Source organism: Miniopterus natalensis, chromosome 14, assembly GCF_054644295.1.
Source record: "Miniopterus natalensis isolate mMinNat1 chromosome 14, mMinNat1.hap1, whole genome shotgun sequence".
NCBI lineage: Eukaryota > Metazoa > Chordata > Mammalia > Chiroptera > Miniopteridae > Miniopterus > Miniopterus natalensis.
The window spans coordinates 57,614,387-57,636,201 of NC_142094.1; the positions used below are offsets into that span (position 1 = coordinate 57,614,387).

The following is a 21,815-nucleotide window of genomic DNA, read 5'->3' on the forward strand; positions in this document are numbered from 1 at the left end:
AAGTCTTTTTCTTCTTCAACAACTATGATTTTTTCCTGACCCAGCTAACTTATATTAACCTTCTTAGAGTTTTAAATTTAGTTTGCACACTGATTACACACAATGTGAAAAGTGTATTGACGGTCAGGGAACTATAATCATGAGAGCATCCCTAAAATGGACAAATCGAGATTTAATGGCAGTTTTCATATTAATTAGGCAGTTTCTTCCTTTAGTTTCTCAGGAATAAAATAAACTGCTGCTCATGCTACTGGAAATTAAAGTGAACAAGTAGAAACTTGCAATGACAAGAGCAAATGACCTAAGAAACATATCCATGGCTACTATAAGTAATTTCAATATTTACAATATTCACATTCAAAAATCCAAGCGTCCTTTGACTATATCTCACTGTGATGTCTGTAGGCTCAACTAAACAGAGCCTTACATTATCTTAGCTAACCTCCAGGGAACAAGTGTGCCAGCATAACATATTCAAATGTCCATGTCTGACAAAACACAAAAGAGTATGGCACAGAAAATGAGGAATCCCTGTCACATGTGTCTAGTAAATAGCTGATCCCTCCCCAAAATCCAAGGACGGGATCTCAAAACCAAGCTCACAGGGTTAAGGCAGGGCATTCTATTAGATAATGATGTACACAGTATCCTCGATGGGAAACTGGAACTTTGTAGCAGTACTGCTTTGTGGTGACGGAAAGCTAAAATCCACTGGGGAGGACTACTTGAGAGAGCCATTTATACGGGTGGTAATCAGTAAATGGAACGTAAGAGTAAAGACGACAACAGCTCAACTATGTGGTTTTGCATTATTGAGATGAAATTAGCACTAAGTACACTTTTTCTTCCAGATGTCAAACATCGCTAAAAGGACATAAAATCTGTTTTTTAACCCTCACCCGAGGACATTTTTTCCATTGTTTTTCAGAGAGTGGAAGTGGGGGAGAGAGAGACACATCAATTGGTTGCCTCCTGAACTCACCCTGACGGGGGCCAGGGACTGAGCCTGCAACCCAGATATGTGCCCTTGGCCAAAATCGAACCCGAGACCCTTTAGTCCACTGGCCGACACTCTAACCACTGAGCCAAACCAGCCAGGGCCATAAAATCATCTTTAATAGCAACCAGCTCTATTAGTATTGCACACTGGGAAAAAAAAAACACAACACACACACAAACACGTTACTAGGTATCTTTTAAATTAAGATATATTCATATGCCAGAGTAAATTTAATTTACAAGTCTGATCTTACATTAACACAGATTCCCAATTCTATCCAATGAATCATACTTCAATTAATTGGTACAATAAAGCAACAGTAAAATCTGCACAATCTGTACCTTATTTAAGGGGAACCGACACAACTGCTACTCTTAAAAAACATACTATTCCAACAGCTCCCATCCTGTAAAGCAAAGCCGAGTCCATGTGTGCATCAAGCTCTGCCGCAAACAGACGGAATGACGTCTCCAAGCACACCAACCATTTTCCAGGATTAAATTCCCAACTGCTTTGGATTATATCCCTCCCAGCTCAAATAATAATAAAAGCACAAAGTATTATGGGCATACGGATTAATGGGTGGGGGAACGGGAGGGGCTAGTCACTGAACATCTTTTATATTGTCATGCTTAATAATGAATTAATTAGACCATATTTGTGAAGCATTACTAAACACTGTATAAGATATATACCTATACTGAAGTCTATTCCCCAAAGTAGTAGCTGTACTACAAGTTCCCCCCACCGCCTACTAAAACCCGGAGAGAACTGGAGAAGTGAAGGACCCTCAAGTGCAAACTCCAACAGATACAAGCTGAAAGAGCTCAGCTGCCAGTTCCACAGGGCAAGTTATCCAAAGAAAGGACTATTATCAGTCCTTAAGGTTCTAAACTAGCTTTACTAATATAAGTCTATATTTAGTAATATGAATATTAATATAATTGTTGATGTAAGTATTAATGCAATTCTGTAGAGATTTATAAATGCTCGAAAAGCACCTCAGGGGAATATAGATGAAGCTAAAAACTAAAAGAATATTCCAAACATGTTGAATTTTCAGGTTCTGTTAAAACATTAAAAGGTAATTCATTCTGAATTATAATATTTATATAAATATAAAGTACTACTTAACTCTTAAGCCAAAATCCCAGCCATTTCCTCTTTTCTCTGCAGCATCTTTCTACATCACTGCCTTCCTAACAAGTCAACAGAAAAAACAACTGGTCTCAACCGAGGCCCTGAAGACGGATGATATGGTGAACCCTCCATCTACAATCTGACCTCCCTTCAGGCCCCAACGGCTTATCACATCCTATACTAAACCCTTATCTTCCTCTCACAACAAACCCCCATCCTGACCTCTCGTTTCCATTAAGAAGACCATGAACCCCCCTGCCCCCAGCTTAAACTCACAATCATCCTGAACTCTGCCTCCTCCCCACAGGCCGTCTCTAGCAGCCTCTGTCCAATCAGCTCTTCCCATTCCAACAGCAGGCCACCCAGTCCCGGCCAGGTTAGAATCCAGTAATAGCCACCTAAGCGCCTTCCCTCCTAAATCCACCCAGGCCATGGTTCTCAGAATCATTCTAACAGGCGCTCTTTCTGAAGCTCTTCAGAAGCAGCCTGAATTCAACTCCTCTCCCCCAACACACACACACAGCCCAAACAGAACATACACACCCCAGACACGCGCACCACCCTCAACAGCATCCACATGAGGCCATACCTGAGAAACACATACTACTTCTGGTGAATCCTACCCACCCCGTAAGGCTCCGTTCAAGTCTCATCTCTCATGAAGTTTTTTTCAAGTCACTTCAAGTCCAAGCAACCACTGACACTTGACACTCACTGTATGCCCTCCTGGAGCAAGCTGAGTTCTGAAAACTGTTTTCCCTGTATCATTCTCTCCCCTCAGTTTTCAATCAGGTAGCCAAGCTTTCAAAAACTTTGGCTCAGGGGTTCCAGTGGCATGAAATGTGAGCCAGCCCCGAGTTTAGGAAAACCCATTGAAGAGGCCACACTGAGCGACCTGAAAAAAGGAGTGGAGCTTTGAGTATCTCAGTCAAAAGAAATTCTAAAGGATGGGATCCACTCCCGTGTAAACCTCAGTAGAAAGCCAGAGGCACTCATGATGTGGTTAACTATGCAAGCCCTGTAATGTAAAGAGCACAAGCATAAAAACTTTTACAATCATGAAATATCCTCTGAAAGTACTAAATCTATGCAAAATTATGTGTATATAATCAAGAATGAGGCCCTAACCGGTTTGCCAGTGGTTAGAGCATCGGCCTGTGGACGGAAGGGTCCGGGTTCTATTCCCATCAAGGGCACATACCTCGGTTGCAGGCTGGATCCCGGGCCAGATCTCGGCACATACAGGAGGCAACCAATCAGATGTGTCTCTCTATGTTTCCTCTCTCCCCGCCTCCACTCTCTCTGAAAAGCAATGGAAAAAACATCCTTGGGTGAGGGTTTAGAAAAACAAACTAACAAGAAATTGTTAATTAAAAAAAAATTTGAGAACTTCCTCCTGTACAGAGGTGACTGTCATCTGTATTTAACAAGTAGATCTGAACTAAACAAGCATGCTAAAAGCCCCTTCTCAGGAAGCTGCCCACAAGCTGAACAAAGTAAAGTTAGTTAAAATAACAAAGGCCAAGGTCACATCATGGTGACCTTGAAACAAAAGCATAAAGAAAATTAAGCTTATGCTGTAATAGGTCAACACTGTATTTTTTAAAAAGCTGTGATAAAAGTTACAATTCTAATGGTTTGTTCTTTGAAACCACTAGACAATGACCAACCCATTGATTAGAAAACCTACAGACACAATTAATTTAGTGTCAAATCTCGCAGGAAACCATCTTCTGGTCATTTTGGGAAGAATCCTACATCTTCACATGCTAGGGCTTTACCTGTAATTTTGCCAACTTCCTTTACTTCAACTCCCTCAACCTCTCCAGTTCTTAGGTAGTAACAACAAAGGAAGGAGGAGTAATCCATCCGTCCATCCGTCCATAGTACAGATCTTGAGCTCCTGTAGAACCTATCTTAGCACGGTTCCTTTACAGTTTTGGAGACAGGTCCATCACACATCCCCAAATTATAATCCCAAACAAAACTAATTTTATGTAACAACTTAGTTACCAAAGATCTACTATGCACTCAGAAATGTTGAGAAATAAGCCCTGGCCGGTGTGTCTCAGTTGGCTGGGCGTCATCCTGTGCACTGCAAGTCTGCCAGTTCGATTCCTGGTCAGGGCACATGGCGGGGTTGCAGGCTCGATCCTCAGCGGGGGGGTGCAGGAGGCAGCTGATCAATGTTGCTTTCTCTATCTCCCTCTCCCCCGTTCCTGTCCTCTCTATGAAATCAATAAAAACGTATTTAACTTTAAAAAAGTGAAATAACCCATTCCATTATTAAAATAATAGATTTATTAAAAGTAATAATAAAATCTATCAGGAAGGTAACAAATGCTGTCCCAGACTGAAAATTAAGGCGTAGAAGCAGTATACCGTATATTGTTAAGACTGCTAGCTGGAATGCTGTTTGAAAAGCAATGTTAAAACGTTCGGAAAACTTAAAAACATAGCTTCTTGCCCAGCTGGGCATGGCTCAGTGGTTGAGTATTGACCTAGGATCCAGGAGATCGTGGTTCAATTCCTGGTCAGGGCACATGCAGGGTTGTGGGCTCGATTCCTAGTCAGGGGCGTGCAGGAGGCAGCTGATCAATGAGGACTCTCATCAATGATGTTTCTCGCGCCCTCTCCCTTCCTCTCTCTAAAGTCAATAAAGATATATTTAAAAGAAAAAAAAGAATATAACTTCTTTCACCAACTCATGCGTACAGTTCACAAAAGAGAGGAAGTATGTCAAAATATGAACCAAAGTTTCTTTCACCCTAAACTTGCACAGGTGAATCACACTTCAGAAAACTAAAACAGACTTAAACTGACGTGATAAACATCTCTCTTTGCAATGTCTCTCATAAACACAGATACAAAAATCCTCAACAAAATACTAGTAAACCTAACCCCACAATGTATAAAAAGAATTATACACCACAACCAAGTAGAGTTTATCCCAGATATGCAAGGCTCATTAATGTTCAAATATTAATAATGTAATCCATCATATCAGCAAGCTACCAAAAACAAACACAAAAAACTCACACATGACCACATGCAGAAAAGGCATTTGACAAAATCCAACACTCATTCATGATTTAAAAAAACAAACAAAAAACTCTCAGCAAACTAGGAATACAGGGGAACTTCCTCAACTTGATAAAGTGCATATACAAAAAAAACTACACCTATCATCATACTTAACGGTGAGAAACTAGAAACTTTCCCTCTAAGGCAAGGATGTCCCCTCTCACTACTCCTTTTCAACATTAAACTGGAAATTCTAGCTAATACTATAAGACAAGAAAATAAAAATTTTAAAAATTCCTAGAGCTAATAGGTGATTACAAGGTTACAGGGTACAAGGTTAATATACAAAAGTTAATTACCTTCCTATATACCAGCAATGGAATTTGAAATTAAAAACAGGGGTGGCTCAGTGGTTGAGCATCCACCTATGAACCAGGAGATCATGGTTCGATTCCTAGTCAGGGCACATGCCCATGCTGCATGCGTGCAGGAGGCAGCCGATCAATGACTCTCTCACTATTGATGTTTCTATCTTGCTCTCCCTCTCCCTTCCTCTCTCTGAAATCAATAAAACATATTTTTAAGAAAAAACATCAATATCGAGAAAAACAAAGACTTTACTGTTCCAATTAAAGGGACTTACTAAAACCATGGTAATTGACTGCAACACATTATCTGAGATTTTCTGTCTTTATAGAAAACATTAATGGGACAACTGACAAAATCTGAGTAAGATCTGTAGAAACTCATTCTTATTAAGGGTTACATAACAGTATTATACAATGTTAATTTCCTGATTTTGATCATTGTATTGTGGTTATGTAAGAGAAAGCCCTTGTTCTCACGAAATACACACTGAAATACTAAGGAATATCAAGTCTGCAAACAACTTTCAGACAGTTCTAGGGGAAAATGTGTGTGTGTGTGTGTGTGTGTGTACATGTGTGTATACAGACACAAATATATATACACACACATCCACATCACACAATAAATCTAACAATTTACAAAATGCTTTCAAAGCCTTACAGAGAAGCTAGAGGAATCCTGAGAAATGTGAAGCAAGCTACAACGCACGGACCTGAAACCAAATCCTCTAATGGCTTCCCAATCCACTCAGAATAAAATTAAAATTCTCTAGTCTTCCTTGTAAATCTTTATATAAAAGTAGGTTTCATTCTGTTCCTTATGCAGCAAATTCATTCTCACCTTGAGAGTTGTCTCCTCTGCCTAGAATGCTCTTTCCACAGATTCTGACACGGCCAGCTGTCACTGGGACCTAGGTTTAAACAGCACCTCCTCAGAAAGACTCTCCCTGACCACTCCAGTCGTCCTGCACTACATCACCACCTGGCTTTTCTTCCTTTGCTCTTCTTATTTCCTCCTTGACTGTCTCTCCACACGACAATGTAAAAACAAGTAACAGACTGTCTTGTTCACAGGGTTATCTCAACATCTAGTAGGCATTTTCTCAAATGCTTAAAGCTGACCAGGTCATAACTAAATGTTTTAACTTCAGTAACCTTTGTAACAGGTTTTTGTAAAGTACTTTTTGAAAATCCTAAACAACCTCAGATCACATAGTAGGTACCCAATAATTATTAACTTACTTTGCTGAATGGAAGTCTATAAAATATATGGACTCCGATTTTCAACTTAATACAACAAATACCCCCAACATATGCACACACGGGGGGGGGGGCTCTTCCCTCTTCCCATCTGTAAAGATGATCCATACTAAGGACCACTCCTCCTTTCTCATTTCCAGCCCCTTGACAGTACTAGCTGTGGGGGGAAATGAGGATCAGGGACTGGAGAAGGGCAAGGCCACCACAGCCAGGTGCCAGCAGTGCTTTTCCAACTTCACCCACCTACATTAGCCACCTGTGTGGGTCCTTAAACATGACATGCCACCTCGCTCTCCAGGCCTTCACTCATGGTTGCTTCCACACAGGATGCTCTCCCACTCTATTTCTTAGCACATGCTAGCCTGGATTGCAATTTATCTTTTTATGCCTTTATTCTACTTCCCTATTAGGTTTTCAAGACATCTGAGAAATGGGTCTGAACCCTAAACCCTGTATCTGTACAGACTATACGTCATACATTCAGCACAGAAAAGATGCACACCTAGTCTGACCAAATATTTTTGGTCATAGAGGCATTCGAGGATATGCAGTTTGTACTCTTCTAAGTATTGGGGTTTCTGGGACTTTGATGACTAACGAGACAAAATATTTGAAATTATGGCTGTCTCTAAAAAATTGTGGGGGGAGGGTCTGTATGTTTATACCTCATACTGCATTAAAAACAATTTAGAATTCTTACAGACCTACATATAAGAGCTGAAATTCTTAGAAACAGATGCGCATCTCCTTGACCATGGATTTGGCAATGGCTTCTTAGAGATGACAACAAAAGCATCACTGACTAAAGAAGACAGATAAACTGGAGGACATGAAAATTAAAACCTTTTGTGCTTCAAACGCCACCATCAAGAAAGTGAAAAAACAACCCACAGAACAGGAGAAAATATTTGCAAATCATTTACCTGACTTGTATCCAGAATATATAGAGAACTCTTACAACTCAACAATAAAAAGATAAGTAACCCAACTGAAATCTGGGCACAGGATTAGAACAGACTCTTCTCTAAATATATATACAAATAGCCAATAAGAACATGAAAAGATGCTCAATACCATAAAGAAAACCCAAATAAAAACTAGGAGATACCACCTCACTGCAACAGCTACAATAAAAAAGACTCACAATAGCATGTAGATGCAGAGAAATGGGCCCCTCACTCACTGCTGGTAGAAATGTAAAACAGCGCAACCCCGTTGGAACACAGTCTGGCAGTTCCTCAAAGGTTAAACATAGTGACCACACGACCCAGCAAAATGAAAACATATGTCCACACACACTTGTACACGAATTTCATAATAGACAAAAAGTGGAAACCACTGACATGTCCATCCATCAATAAAAAGATAAACATACAATGGAGTATTAACTATCGGGCCATAAAAAGGAATGAAGCACTGATACATGCCACAAAAGGAATACTCCCCGATAACATTACGCCAAGTCATCAAAGCCAGACATAAAAGGTCCATAAGTTGTACGACTCCACATATAGGAAGTGTACAGAAAAGGCAAATCTAGAGACAGAAAGTAGGTTCGTGGTTGCCAGGAGCTCGGGCAGAGGAAGAGATGACTGCTGATGGGCACAGGGTCTCTTTAAGGGGATGACACTGTTCTGCACAGTGGTGCTGCTCGCACAACTCTGTGAATACACTAAAAACCAATGAAGTGCATACTTTAAAAGGGTAAATTTCATGGTATATGAAATAAGCCTCAATGAAGCTGTTATTTTTAAACAATATGAAAAAGTAGAAAGATGCTGTGGGGCCCAGAACGGAGCCCCACAACGTGCCTCACTCAGCGGCATGCAGATTACTGGGAGCTAAAAGCATTTTAGCTTCAGGCTCAAGAGAAATGTCTGCTCCCCGCCCCCTTAGCTACCTAGAAGATTTGAATCAGAGGTCTTGCCCATAAGAAATTATCAGAGGTAGCTTCTCTGGACCTATGCATGGGGCTGGGCAAACTTCTACTTACCAGAGTCGGCTCCTCATCCCGCAGCGACCTTCTGAAGGCCCTGCAGCACCCTGCTCAGCCCAGCTCAGGATGTGAGAGGCCTCAGCCACCCCTTCTACCTCTGGACCTCTCATGCATGTGGGGTTCCCATGCAAATGAGATTATGTCTGACTTTCTATTGTCAACCTGCCTCCAGCTGATTTGCTTGTTTGGCCAGTCAAAAGAACCAGAGGGAGGAAGGAAACTTCCCCCTTCCCCACAATACACAACTGATTCCCAGTAATGCCTTATCTGCTCAAATATTTAATGTTTTTAAATTGATTTGAGAGAGGAAAGGAGAGTAAGAGAGAAACATTGATGACAAAAACATCAATGAGAGAGAAAAATATTGATCGGCCGCCTCCTGCACACCCCCTACTGGGGATCAGGCCAGGAACCGGGCATGTGCCCTGACCAGGAATCAACTGGCGACCTCTCAGCACACAGGACAACGCCCAACCAACTGAACCACACTGGGCAGAGCCAAATATTTTTTACTTATGGGAATTCAATCCACATAAAAATCTGACTTGCCAAAGGATGAAAAAAAAATTTATGTTGTGTTGGTTGAGGAGGAGGTGGGACAGTTTGCCCTCAATACATGAACTATAAAAATACAGAAAATTAGTTTTTTCATTACTAAAAAGTTCAATTTCACTGGGCAGCTGAAAAATCATCAACTTTCTATTCAATTTACCAGAACAACCTCCATTTTAAAATTCAAACTGATGGCTCTTGTCAAAAATTTCAAAATACCTCCTGGCCGGGCATGGTTCAGCAACTGAGCATGGACCTAGGATCCAGGAGATCGAGGTTCGATTCCCAGACAGGGCACATGCCCGGGTTGCGGGCTCAATCCTCAGGCAGGGGTGTGGAGGAGGCAGCCGCTCCATGACGACTCTCTCATCACTGATGTTTCTATATCTCTTCCTTCTCCCTTCCTCTCTCAGAAATCAATAAAAAGATATATATAAAAAAAATTTTTTCACAATACCACCCTCCCAGAAAGCACGGAATGCTAACTGATCCTGATTTCTCAAGAGGTAAAATTACTGGTGTAATTCTACAAAAGTACTGTTTACAAATGCAAGTAATATATGTAAAAATGTCTTAGCATTTCTGGAAAGTTTATTAACAGACTAATTTTAGCTTCAATTGTGATAAAAAGGTTTCTGAAGCTTAAAAAGTTATGTAAACTACTTCCTAAAAATCAGTCAATTTCAAGGGAAAAAATAGTTTGATGAACTGGAGGAAGAGCACAAGTTTCCAGCAGATGCATCCAGACGGTCTACTGCTGAGACTCTGTATCCATAAAATGTATCCATAAAATGCCAGGCCTTTTACTCACACACAACAGAAACACACACACCTGTTTTCCGACTACATCAGCATCCACCCATGGGCTCCGTAATTACATGTATCACCCATGTACACAAAAGCACCCCGGACCAGCTTGTTTGTGTTTTCCTCACAGTGCTGACAGGTAGCAGTGAATCACATATTCTCCTGCGTCTCATCTGCCTTGTGATCAATGACACATGCTGCCAACTTCTGAGGCTCAGGATGTAAACTGAGACTAGGTTATCTGCTCTTTCCCGTGAGGCTAAATGTTAGCCACCCACTACAACTGTGGAATGCCCACCCTGAGTGTCACTGGTGTCAAACTCAGGGAAGTTACTGCCCTAGACTCAAATATGAAGTAAACTACGGAACTGTGGCACTTATTTTTATTTGAGTAAGACACAACCATTATCAAAATGTTGAGCGTCCTCTATAGAAAGAAAACTGTGCTGATAATGGATATAAACACAATGACCCTCCCCAAGATTTTTAGAGACAGCAGTAATTTCAAATATTTTGTCTCATTAATCATCAAATTCCCAGAAACCCCAATACATCTGAGTACAAACTGCATATCCTCGAATGCCTCTATAACCAAAAATATTTGGTGAGACTAGGTGTGCATCTTTTCTGTGCTGAATGTATGACACACGGTCTCTGTAGACACAGGGTTTAAGGATCATACCCATTTCTCAGGTCGTAAAAATCTAATAAGGGCCCTGGCTGGTTTGGCTCAGTGGTTAGAGCGTCAGCCCACAGACTGAGGGTCCGGGTTCGATTCCAGCCAAGGGCACATACCTCGGTTGCAGGATCGATCCCCAGCCCCAATTGGGTGCATGTGGGAGGCAACCAATTGATTTCTCTCTCCTATCAATGTCTCTCTCTCCTTTCCACTCTCTCTGAAAAACAACGGAAGAAATATCCTCAGGTGAGAATGAAAAAAATAAAAATCTAATAGGGAAGCAGAACAAAGACATAAAAAGATAAACTGAAATCCAGGCCTGCACGTGCTGAGGAGGAAAAGAGGAGAGTCCTACACAAGAGAGGGGTGAATGGGTCCCTTGGGGTTGAGTAGCCAGAAAAGTCCCGGGAGACAGGGATCAGCTGAGCCCAGAGTAAGGAATACCCAGGGGTACAAGCAGGAGAGGGCTTAGGGCAGAGAGACGGGCATGAAGAAAGGCCAGCCGGGGACTGTACAGCAGCAAGTGACTTCACGGGCTGGACCTAAGGGTTCACAGAGGGAACAGTCAGGTCTGAACAATGGGTCAGGGCCAGACCAGAGAAGCCTGCCCACCATGCCAAGGGTAAACCTGACTCTGCGTGTAACACGGAGCGTTCTGGGAGTTTTTATGACGTGAGGAAGCGAGAATGTTAAGATGTGTGAGACCATATTTACCCAAAGCCTGAGCAGAACACAAACATTCCAAAGGAAACAGCACAACACTGGGGAAAACAGGTTCAAGGCCCAGGTAGAGAGGCCCTGACTGGAGGGGCGGAGCATGAGCAGCAATCCTCAGAAACACCAGCGCGCCGCGAGTGAGTTCCAGGGGTCCCCTCGCAGCTCCCCTTACTGAAAGTTTCCACTTATGATCAAAGCAAAGCAAGTAGAAAGCATGTTAAACAGCTCTCACTGCGTCAATTACACATAAGGAGACAACGCACCCCAACTGCTGACAGCTAGACTGTGACCCCAAACCAGCCGACCCTCCGGCTCCAGGTGGGACCCGCCGGGACCCTCATCACTAGGAGCTTCGAGCCCGTGTGAACCTGGGCGCCTTCTTCAAGGGCAAGCAGATGGGCGTCCCGATGCGCTGATCAAGTGCTGGAACACCCCGAAACAGAAATCCCTCACGGCAACAGGACCCCCCAAGATTAAGGTATGACTGTCCTCAGTCCCCGAAACAGGCGTGTTATGAAATTTTAGTGTGAGGAGGTGACTGACCACATAGCTTGTTACAAGATCCAAAAATCAAGGAAAACAAGGTTCCAAATTTCCTTAAAATCACCTCACTTAACAATAACGAGGAGAGACCCAGCTCTGCTTCTCACAAACGCAGCTTAGGCGCCTTTCCCAGGACCCACGGCACCGGCCAGGATCAGAGCTCCCTGCTCCCTGGCCTACGGTTTGTGCACTGAGTCACCCGCGTTTTACCCAAAGGGGTCCCCGGAGGTCGCCCAGTGACAGTCAGCCTGGGGGGCTCCCGGGCGGGCCGGCCCCGCCCCACGCAGCGCGCCGGGGCTGCGCCCCTCGAGCCCCGACCCGGCGCGGACCCTGCAGGCGATCGCGGGGCGCCCCGCCCGCACCCAGCCCTCCCGACGGGCTCTCGGACGCGGCGTCGCGGAGGGAGGGCCGGTCGCGCCTCCCGCCGGCCCGGCCCGCGCGTCACGCGAGTTCGCTGCGGCCCTTTCGTCTGCGCAGGGCCCGCGGGAGCTGCCCCGGACCCGCCGCCGCCCCGCAGCCGCCCGCAGCCGCCCGCCGTCCTCCAGACAACCGGGCGGCGGCCGTGCGGGCGGGGGACGCGCCGGGGGACCCGAGGCCGAGTTTGGAGACCAGCGGCGACCGGCGACGGCGAACCCGGCGCTCCAGGGCCTAGCAGGGCGCCCCGCGCCCCCCCGCGCATCCCCCGGGCCCCCGCGCCCCCGCCCGGGGCGGCGGAGCGCGCGCGGGGGGAGGGGCGCCCGGCGGAAGAGAGGCGGCGCGTCCCGCCGCAGCCGATCGACGGTCGGTAAACAAGCGCGGCGGGCCCGCCCTCCCAGCCCGCCGGCCCCGCACCCGGCAGCCAGGTCCCGAGCGCGGCGGCCAGGCCAGGCCCGTCCCGCCTCCCGCCTGCTGGGGCGCGGGCGGGAGGCCTCAGGCCGCGGGGTGCGCGGGCCCGCCCGAGGCCCGGTTACCTGGCGGCGGCTCCTCCAGCTCCTGCTGCTCCTGCCCGTGCGAACCTCGGCGCCCGGCGGCGACTCCCCGCGCAGCCCGCGGCGCCCCCCGCGCCGCCCCGCTCCGCCTCCCCGCGCCGCCGCCGCCCCCTCAGTCAGGACATGGTCCCCGCGGGCCCGCGCGCGGCTCCCGACCGCCGGAGGCGGGGACAGAGGGGCGCAGAGCGGGCGGCGGGGCGCCGGGGGGAGGGGCGGCGAAGCGGGGGCACGACCTCGGGCGCTGCGGGATCGTAATGGCGGCGGTGCGGGGCCCGGGAGCCAAATAAACCCCACGGCGAGCAGCACAACGTCAAGGCAGGACCCCGCCGCTCGCCGCGCTGTCATTGGCCCCGAGGCCGCCGCCGGCGCAGCCAATGGGCGGCCGCTTCTTTCCGGGCGCAGGAGGCGGGCCCGGAGCAGTGACGTCACGTCGGCGCCCGGCCCTGATTGTGAGGCGGCCTGCGAGCTGCGGCTGCGGACCGCGGGCGGCGTGCGGGAGACGCCGGGAGCGTGGGGAGCGTGGGGAGCGTCGGGAGTGCGGGGCGGGGGCCTGGAGCGTTGGGAGGGCGGGGCCTGGAGGGGCGGGGCGGGGCGTCGGGAGGGCGGGGCGGGGCCGGGAGGGTGGGCAGGGGGCGGGGCCGGGGAGCGTCGGGAGGGCGGGGCCGGGAGGGGCGGGGCCTGGAGCGTCGGGGGCGGGGCGGGATCGGGAGGGTGGGCAGGGGGCGGGGCCGGGGAGCGTCGGGAGGGCGGGGGGGCCTGGAGCGTCGGGAGGGCGGGGCCGCGAGGGGCGGGGCCTGGAGGGGCGGGGGCGGGGCGGGATCGGGAGCGTCAGGGGCGGGGCGGGGCACGCCGACGGCGCAGCCCGGAGGGCGCCTTCTCTGCCCCAGACTCACCTGGGTGACGTCAGCCTCCGAGTCTCACGTCTCTAGTGACCAATTACTAGCACAGTCCGCTTCACTCTTTCTCAATTTCAAACACCAGGGAGAGAAATGTTTAAGTTTTTGAAATAGCTTAATTTTTCTATATTTGTTTACATATCTATCTTTTTTACAATGTCTGTTTTTTACCTTCCAGGCGGAGTGTGTATATTTATAATGTGTATTACGTGTATATGTACATATATGCGTGATGAAAAACCATGGAGTTACGTTCCAATTGTATCTCAATAAAGATTTTTTAAAAAAAGCTCTTTTGTACTCTTTCCTAACTTGGAGATGGTTACCTTTCTGTAAACTGTAAATTTAAAGCAGAGAATAAATTAATTCCCAGAGCGCAAATTCTAAAGGGAATATGTTATCTGGTGGAGTATTTTGTATGTTTCTTTCATTTCTGTAAATATGGCCAGAGAGTCCGTCATTTGGCCATTTGCTAAAACCCCACTGGTATGCCAAATTTTTCCACCCGGAGAGCTTTGTCTTTTCCCAGTGGGATGTCCCCTTGCATTTTTCATACCTCAAATTTTATTTCAAGAATCTGAAAGGCATTAATACATATCAACTCTTTAAAAGTCATAAAGTTTTTTAAAAGTTACCTATTAAAGAACTATAGCAATGTCAAAGGGCATTTAGCAGTTGTACTGGAGACCTCAACTTCAATGGGAAGACTGTTTAATTGGATTTTTAAAACTTGGAGACTTTTTAGTAAAACTATTCATAGTATTATTGAGTCTCTCTGCATAAACATGTCAGGGTGTGTACACAGCTTCACTATGGGCACTGTAATATCTTTTTATATATATATATATATATTATTGATTTCAGAGGAAGGGAGAGGGAAAAACATCAATAAGTCATTGATTGGCTGCCTCCTGCGCGCCCCCTACTGGGCATCCAGCCCAAAAGCCCAGCATGTGCCCTGACTGGGAATTGAACCACCATCTCCTGGATCCTGGGTCAGTGCTCAACCTCTGAGCCATGTTGGCCGGGCAAGAGTAATACCTTATGTAGCTTCCCCTCACCAACAACCTCTTTCATAATTGCTGATATATTGTATCCTTGCAGCTGTTCCTGTGATAGAAATTTTCAGTAATCCCCATCTTCCCATAGCAACATTATTTGCTCAAGAACTCAATAAATCCAGTTTAAATTGTAACAGTCACTTGCCTATAAAACTTAACACACATTCTAACACATAATTAACACAATTGTAGATACAATTAAATACCACCTTATTATGTAAGAATAATGGTTCAACCAACATTTCACTTTGAAAATATTTTAAGAGTTTCCGAGCACTTCAGCTTCTCTTCCCGGACCTCAGCTACAAAGCGCCTCACCTGTAAGTTAACGAGAACCACGGAATCAGGTGTTTGCGTTTAGTTTGGGTTGAAGTTGATTTTGGTAAGAGCATTTTGCCCGGGTAAGGCTTCTTCCCTTCCCTCAATTCCACACGCCTAGAGTCAGTCCCCGTGCGAGGGAACAAGAAGCTTAAGCGTGCGCTTGGGGAGCCTACAGGGCAGGAAAGGGCCCGACGGAAATAACCAGGACTGTAGTATGAGGCGCAACGTGCGAAGTACATTCAAATGAAAACTATCTTGTAATCAAGAGGAAGAGCAAATCCCAAAATGACTTGGCTTAAGCTGAGAAGGCGCCGATACCAGTCCAGTGGCTCTCAGCCCTGGCTACGCGTTAGAATTACCGGAGGAACTTTTCAAAATACCAAGATCAGGACCCCACCGCAGACCTACCGAAACCATCCCAGGAGGAGAGCCTGGGCCCGCTACGTTTAAACTCACTCCCCAGGTGCCTGTAATACGCAGCCAACTCCTGACAGGCCCAGCCCCGCAGCTGGCAGATGTGGATGCTAATGCCTAGAGACTTTAAGAGGCTCACAAAAGCCAGGCCGTCTAGGTCCGGGATGAGAAAACAAAGCTCTTGATTTCCCAGTCAAGTCTTCTTTCCATTGCACCATATTTGAGAGAAAAAAAAATAAGTCAGTGAATACAGCAGGTAGCATTTCATTTGGATGTACTAAGGAGCTGACTTGTGCTGTTCGTCAGAGATTAAATTATTACGCTTACGTTATTTCTGAGAAAGATCTGAGTTCTGAGAAATATTTGGGAAAACAGTACCCACTGGTTTTTTTGCTTTTGGTTTTTTGGGGGGTTTCCTGGTTCCTTTTCTTAGGACCCTTGTACTAAACTGTAGGGACAATATAGTTTTGTTGACAATTAGTTTCATTTGGCTTTTATTTCAGGCGTTTCCTAAACTACTTGTAGGAGGTGGAATTCCACTTTACGTTTCCTGCCTTACTGCGAGGGTCTCGAATGCCTCGCGGTGGGTCCCTGTACTTAATCCCAGAAAGCTACGGGGAGGTTTTGAGCTGGAAAGCGCTCGAGCTATACCTGAACCTGGAGTGTCTGTGGGACAAGCCAGGGCAGAATTAGAAACAGGGACAGAGAAGTCAATTAAAGAGGCAAGGACCTAAAACCAAAGCAGCTGTGGGAATGGAGAGGCGAGACGTGAAACAGGGCGACAGGTGCCTGAGTCTGCGGCAGAAGACAGGCTCGCAAGTCGGGGAGGCCTAGATGAGAGTGGTGAGATTAACCACCGGACACCCGAAGAGGAGCTGGGCAGGAGAGGTTCACTCTGGCGGGGGTGGGGGTAATCCTGCGTTGGGAGGCGGGGTGCCACCACCAGGGAAATGCTGCCTCAAGTGTGACCATCTGGAGCTGGGGCCAAACTTCAGGGAGTCCTCCGTGTGGAAGTTGCCACTGAAGTCGCAGGAGCTGGGAAACTACCTGAGCAGGAAAGACTGGTCAAAACTCGGAGGGAGGAAGGGGTTTGGGAAGCCCAGGGGGTGAGCCTCAAGCCCGTGGTAACAAACAGTTCAGACTCTCCAGCCTCGGGAATTAGAACAGAGGAAAGGTCACCGGATTTGACAAACAAGAGGCCTAGTGACCTTCCGCAGAACAGTCTTCAGTCGGACGGTGGGGAGAGGAGCCAGATGTCCAAAGCTGGAGGCATGGGTGGGCCCCAGGGCAGCGACGCGAGGAAAGGCAGGCAGGGGCCCGGAGGGACCCAGGGAGCAGCGGGTAAAGAATGCCCTGCCGAGCGCTTTCGTAAACAGGAGAGAAGGTGGAGAGGAAAACACAGGACTGAAGTCCAGGAGGGAGGTCACCCGGAGCCCGGGGGTTTGTCTCAGAAACAGGAGCTAGGAAGGCAGGAAACAGCTGCAGAGAGACTGCCGGGAAGAGAGGCCACGGAGGGGCGGAGGGACGCCCTGTCCTTTCCTCCCGGGAGCACCGGCACAGGTCACCTGCTGAGGGCGGGAAGGAAGCTGCAGGAGAAGAGGGGGCCTTGGGACGGGGTGGTGGGGAAGCAGGCCAGGCGGCCTGCAGAGCAAGCAGCCGGGGCCCAGGGTCGGGAGGCCAGGCGCAGAGGTGCCCTAGCAGAGGGCGTTTTCCAGACAAGAGAAGCTACAGGAACACATAAAATGTCCCCTACTTGCTGGGTACGATCAACATGATTCCTTGGTAGAAAATGCTCTTGACAGAAGAAAATGCAATCGAGTAAAAATGCTGCCCGATCCACTCTCGTGCAATGAGCGACGCTGGCTGTGGAACATGGGCTCATCCCGTGACCCTTCTGGGCGCCAACCACAAACCTGCCGGGACAAAATCTCTCACCAAAGGGCAGCGTGTGCGTGGTGGGCATCGGACAGAGTGAGGCTTCCTTGGCTTACCCAGGTCCTGGCCTGTGCTAGGACTAGTCTCATCTCCATGGGTAGGAGTCTACGCTCATGGAGACAAAATCACCCTGCATTTAGATGGAGACATTTTCATAAGCCGTTGACGAGGTATCCTGGTGAGCTAGACGCGCTGAGTCATGAGAAAAGCACTGAAGTTTTATCGAGTCCTTTTAGGAAGTCTGGAGACATCCAGTGTCTAAAACGACTTCCCTTGTGTGATCCTCTGGACAGAGAGAGGTTTTGTAAGAGGCGGCATGTGCGAGGGGATGACCGTGGACTTTGGAGTCAAACAGCCCCGAGTTTAAACTCTGCTCAGCCACACAGCTCCCTCGGAGTTTCTTGGGCCGACGGTTGAAGATTCGAAGAGATAAGAGGCAGAGAGGCCTGGCAAGAGTCATAAGCACTGGCAAGTGTCGGTTTCCTTACTTGGTGTTTCACGTAATTCAGACATTTACTGAGGAGTTGCCCATGTCGGGCACTGGGCTGAGCTGGCTCTGCAGAGCCAAACGAGGCTGGCTGTGCAAGAGGCCAACGGTCAGTGGGGTGGCTCTCACCTGGGTTCCCTTCCCTCCAGGGGCCTGAACTCAGATGGGAAGAAAATACACCTTTATTTCCACCAATCTTTAACTGAAATGTGACATTTACTTCAATTACCAATGGAGTAAAAACAAAACAAAAACAAAACACAGTATTAGCAGACCTGTGGCTTTGGCACCAACAGGAAGCACAGGCTTCTTAGGACAAGGCTGTAGATCTGAGAGTACGGTCTTTGCTCACCATGACGGCAGAACCCCAGTGGCCACGAGACCTGCCACTAGCTTGTCACTTATGTGTAACCTCATTTATTTTATGCATTAAAAAAATTACTCCAGCCCTAACTGGTTTTGCTCAGTGGTTAGGACATTGACCTGCAGGCTGAAGGGTCCCGTGTTCGAACCCAGCCAAGGGCACATGGCTCCGTTGCAGGCTCAATCCCCCACCCCAGTCGGGGTGTGTGTGGGAGGCAACCAATCGCCGTTTCCCTCTCTCCCTTCCACTCTCTCTGAAAAGCAATGAGAAAAATATTCTCTGGTGAAGATGAAAAACAATTATTCCAAAGTGGCCATGACACAGAAGGAGGCTGAGACCCTAATCTAGTCAGTGGAAAGCTGAATGCTACTCATTTCTCAGGACAGAAAGGCAAACTCCATATAAATAATCAGATCACCAATGTTCCAATGAAGGGCTCAGAGTAGGAGCCAAGCAACCCCCTTGGCAAGTAGAAGAGGGAAGTCAGGGCAAAGAGCACAAGTGGGACGTCTGTGTTTCACAAAGAGAAAGAAAGAGACAGACAGTGGGACAGGTGAGTGACTCGGGGAGAAAAGATGGGTCTCACTTAGGAAACCCTGAAAAAGTGAAGTGCAGGGCCAATATCCCATCAACCCCAAATACACTTTGTCTAAATAACCCCACGTGAACAGCCTCAGAGGGGGTACTTTCCCAGCTTACTGTTCTTATAAACACACCTCTTCCCACTTCTGTGCTGATAAGGAGACACCTCCACCACCAGCCCCAACACGCGTGTTTTCAAACGGACCCGGAGGAAGGCATCTCCCGTCCACTCCAGCCCCTCGGCTCCGTCAGGCCCACCGTGAGCATGTTGGTGAAGCGCCGTCATTGGCAGGACCTTGACATCTGCTTTCAAGTTTAGCGCCACGTTGGGAACCGAGGTGGCGAGAGAGAAAAGGTTCATCAGGTGCACACGTCGAGGTCTGTCTCTGTGTCCTGCCGGCCCGTGAGGCCAAGGCCCCTATAACAAAAGCCCAGAGCGACACCTCTGACAGATGGTCCCAGCGTACATTGAGTTCTGCAAGTTCATGACAAACTGGATGGGGGGAGCCCAGAGGCACAATCGAAGGGCTTCCTTGGCTGAGTATCCCCTCCTCCCCTCGAGGGCTCGCGTCTCCACAGACGCTCGTGTTGGGGGCACTCCTATGCCTGGCCACGAGGTGGGACACGACAGCCCCGCGTCCATGTCTGAGGACGCTGGTGACGTGACCAAGCTCCCACCTCTCGTTTCCCATTCAGGCAGCAGGGTTTTCTGGAGCAATCTCTTTTGGGGTCACGGAGAGGGACAGCGGGGGGGACCCGCCCATCCAGAAGGAACAGGGTGTTCAGGGAGTGAGTCATTGCTGTTCAGTCGCAGACTGAGAGAGGTCCTCACCTTTTTCTTTTTCAATTTAATTTTTTCCATTACCGTTATCCCCACTATGCCTTCTACCACCTCCGCCACCCCCTCCACCCTCACAATGGCCACACCGTTGTCCGCGTCCATGTGTGAGTTTCTCCACCGCCCGGCCCCGCCCCCGCCCCCGCCCCCGAGCTGTCAGTCTGCTCCCTAGGAGCCTGTCGCCACTTTGCTTGGCGGTTCAGTACCAGTAAAACCTCGTGGTCAGGGCCGCGGGGCTCGGGGAAGAGTGTGCTGCCTTGGGGGAGGCCACTTTCTGGCTGGGTTCACTCTGCACCTCTCGGGGTGGCCCCTGAATTTGACTGAATGATGGAGCAGCTTAGGCCACAGGCTCGGAGCCAAGCTGACCGAGTTCTAGTCTGGCTCCACCGGTTAGAAGACCTGCGCCGGCTCATGCAGTCACTTAAGCTCGTGCTTTGCCTAACTGCCCACTGGAGCTAATAACAGCGGCTGCCTCCTAGTCTGCGCTGCTGGCTAAATGAGGAAACCGTGTGCAGCACGTGCCTGACCCCCCGAGGGCTGGACAGATGTCAGCCATGGTCGTTATCCCGAGCACGCCACCCGCGGGCTAACCAGACCTGCCGGAATCACACACGCCAGGGACTGAACGGGCAAGAACGCGCAGGTCAGACCTGCTGGGCAGCCGAGGACGCTGCTCTCCTCCAGGTGCAGGAGGTCAGAGGGGAGGCTGGGGTCAGCTGGGGACCAAAGGGCTTAAAGAGCCAACAGACCAGGGCCATGCAGGTGACCCTGATGGGGGGCAAGGCTCCTAGACACCGGGCGAGTCCAGTTCCCTCCCGGGCATCTGGGGGTGGAGGCACCGGGGGGAAGTGGCTGCCTGTCCAGGCCCCTCAGGCAGCCGGTGGCCGGGCTGGGGCTTGCACCTGTGGTCAGGCGCTCAGAGCCCACAGTCTCCCCTTTGCCACAGGGGCTCCGTGCGGCCACAAGGCCATATGGAAGTCAAGGAGGGGGCCTCATGTCCTTCAAAGCATTTTTTTTACACCCCAAAGGTGGAAGAACACATTTCCTGCCAACATAAACATTTTCCTTTACAAGAAAGCAAATTTCATGATGCTCAGATTTCGGAGTCCAAGCGGGAGCCTTAGCCAGCCTCGGGACAGAGAGCCCAGTGGTTGACAGGCTGGGCTGGGCCTTTTAGAGGACGGTCCCCCTGCCATCGGGGTGACGCGTTCTCGGCTGTGCTTTGGGGTCCCTCACTCCAGGAGGATCAGCATCGGCCTGTTGTTTTGAAAGGGACACGTGGGCATCCAGTGACCATAATTTCCTTTACTGCAGACATGTGTTGATGAGTATGCGAGTGCCAGGGGGCAGCTGCTAAAACTGGGCAGGGTTTCTGCCCATTTTTTGTGCAGGGAGGAGTGGGTGGTTCTTGGGCTGCCAGAGACGAAGGCTCAGGGGAGCAGCTCCCCACTCCTCCCTCCCACCTCCATGGGGGTGGGGGTGGGGCAGCCCCAGGAAGGGGCCTTGGGCCAACTGCCCAGGGTGGAGGGTTAAGAGGACACACACTGGTCCCCAAGCCAAGATTTCTCCCATGTGGCCTCAACCAAGTGGGCCTCGAGGTCATCTCCAGGGTGTGGAAGATGCCACCTGTGTGATGCATGTTAAGTGCCCGGGGCATGGCCAGCAGTGGGCATTCCGGGAGGGACAGCAGCTGAGCTCACCCAGACCTGGACCTGCCCCTGCCCTCGGGCCTGCCCTGGTTTGAGGCCTCAGTGCTGGCTGGCTGGCTGCCACAGTGTATTCTAAAGAGGGACTGTTGTGTCAGGCCACAGCTCACTGTGGCCAAGGCAGGAAGCAGAGCCTGTTTGTCACCCTGCCATAACC

The 21,815-nt window shown here is 48.8% G+C and overlaps 1 protein-coding gene across 2 annotated transcripts in view; it reads right to left on the minus strand.

Annotated features, from left to right (window-relative positions):
* Positions 1–13,118, minus strand: part of ZRANB1 (zinc finger RANBP2-type containing 1) — a 40,970-nt gene extending 27,852 nt beyond the window's left edge. Inside the window, exon 1 of one of the 2 annotated variants that reach the window (XM_087824037.1) lies at positions 13,037–13,118. The gene's annotated coding sequence lies outside the window, so the exon portion shown is untranslated. Of the gene's footprint in view, positions 1–3,341; positions 3,357–13,036 lie in introns of those variants that run through there. The other variant, XM_087824036.1, reaches the window with a different exon arrangement.
* Positions 13,119–21,815: the final 8,697 nt, after the last annotated feature.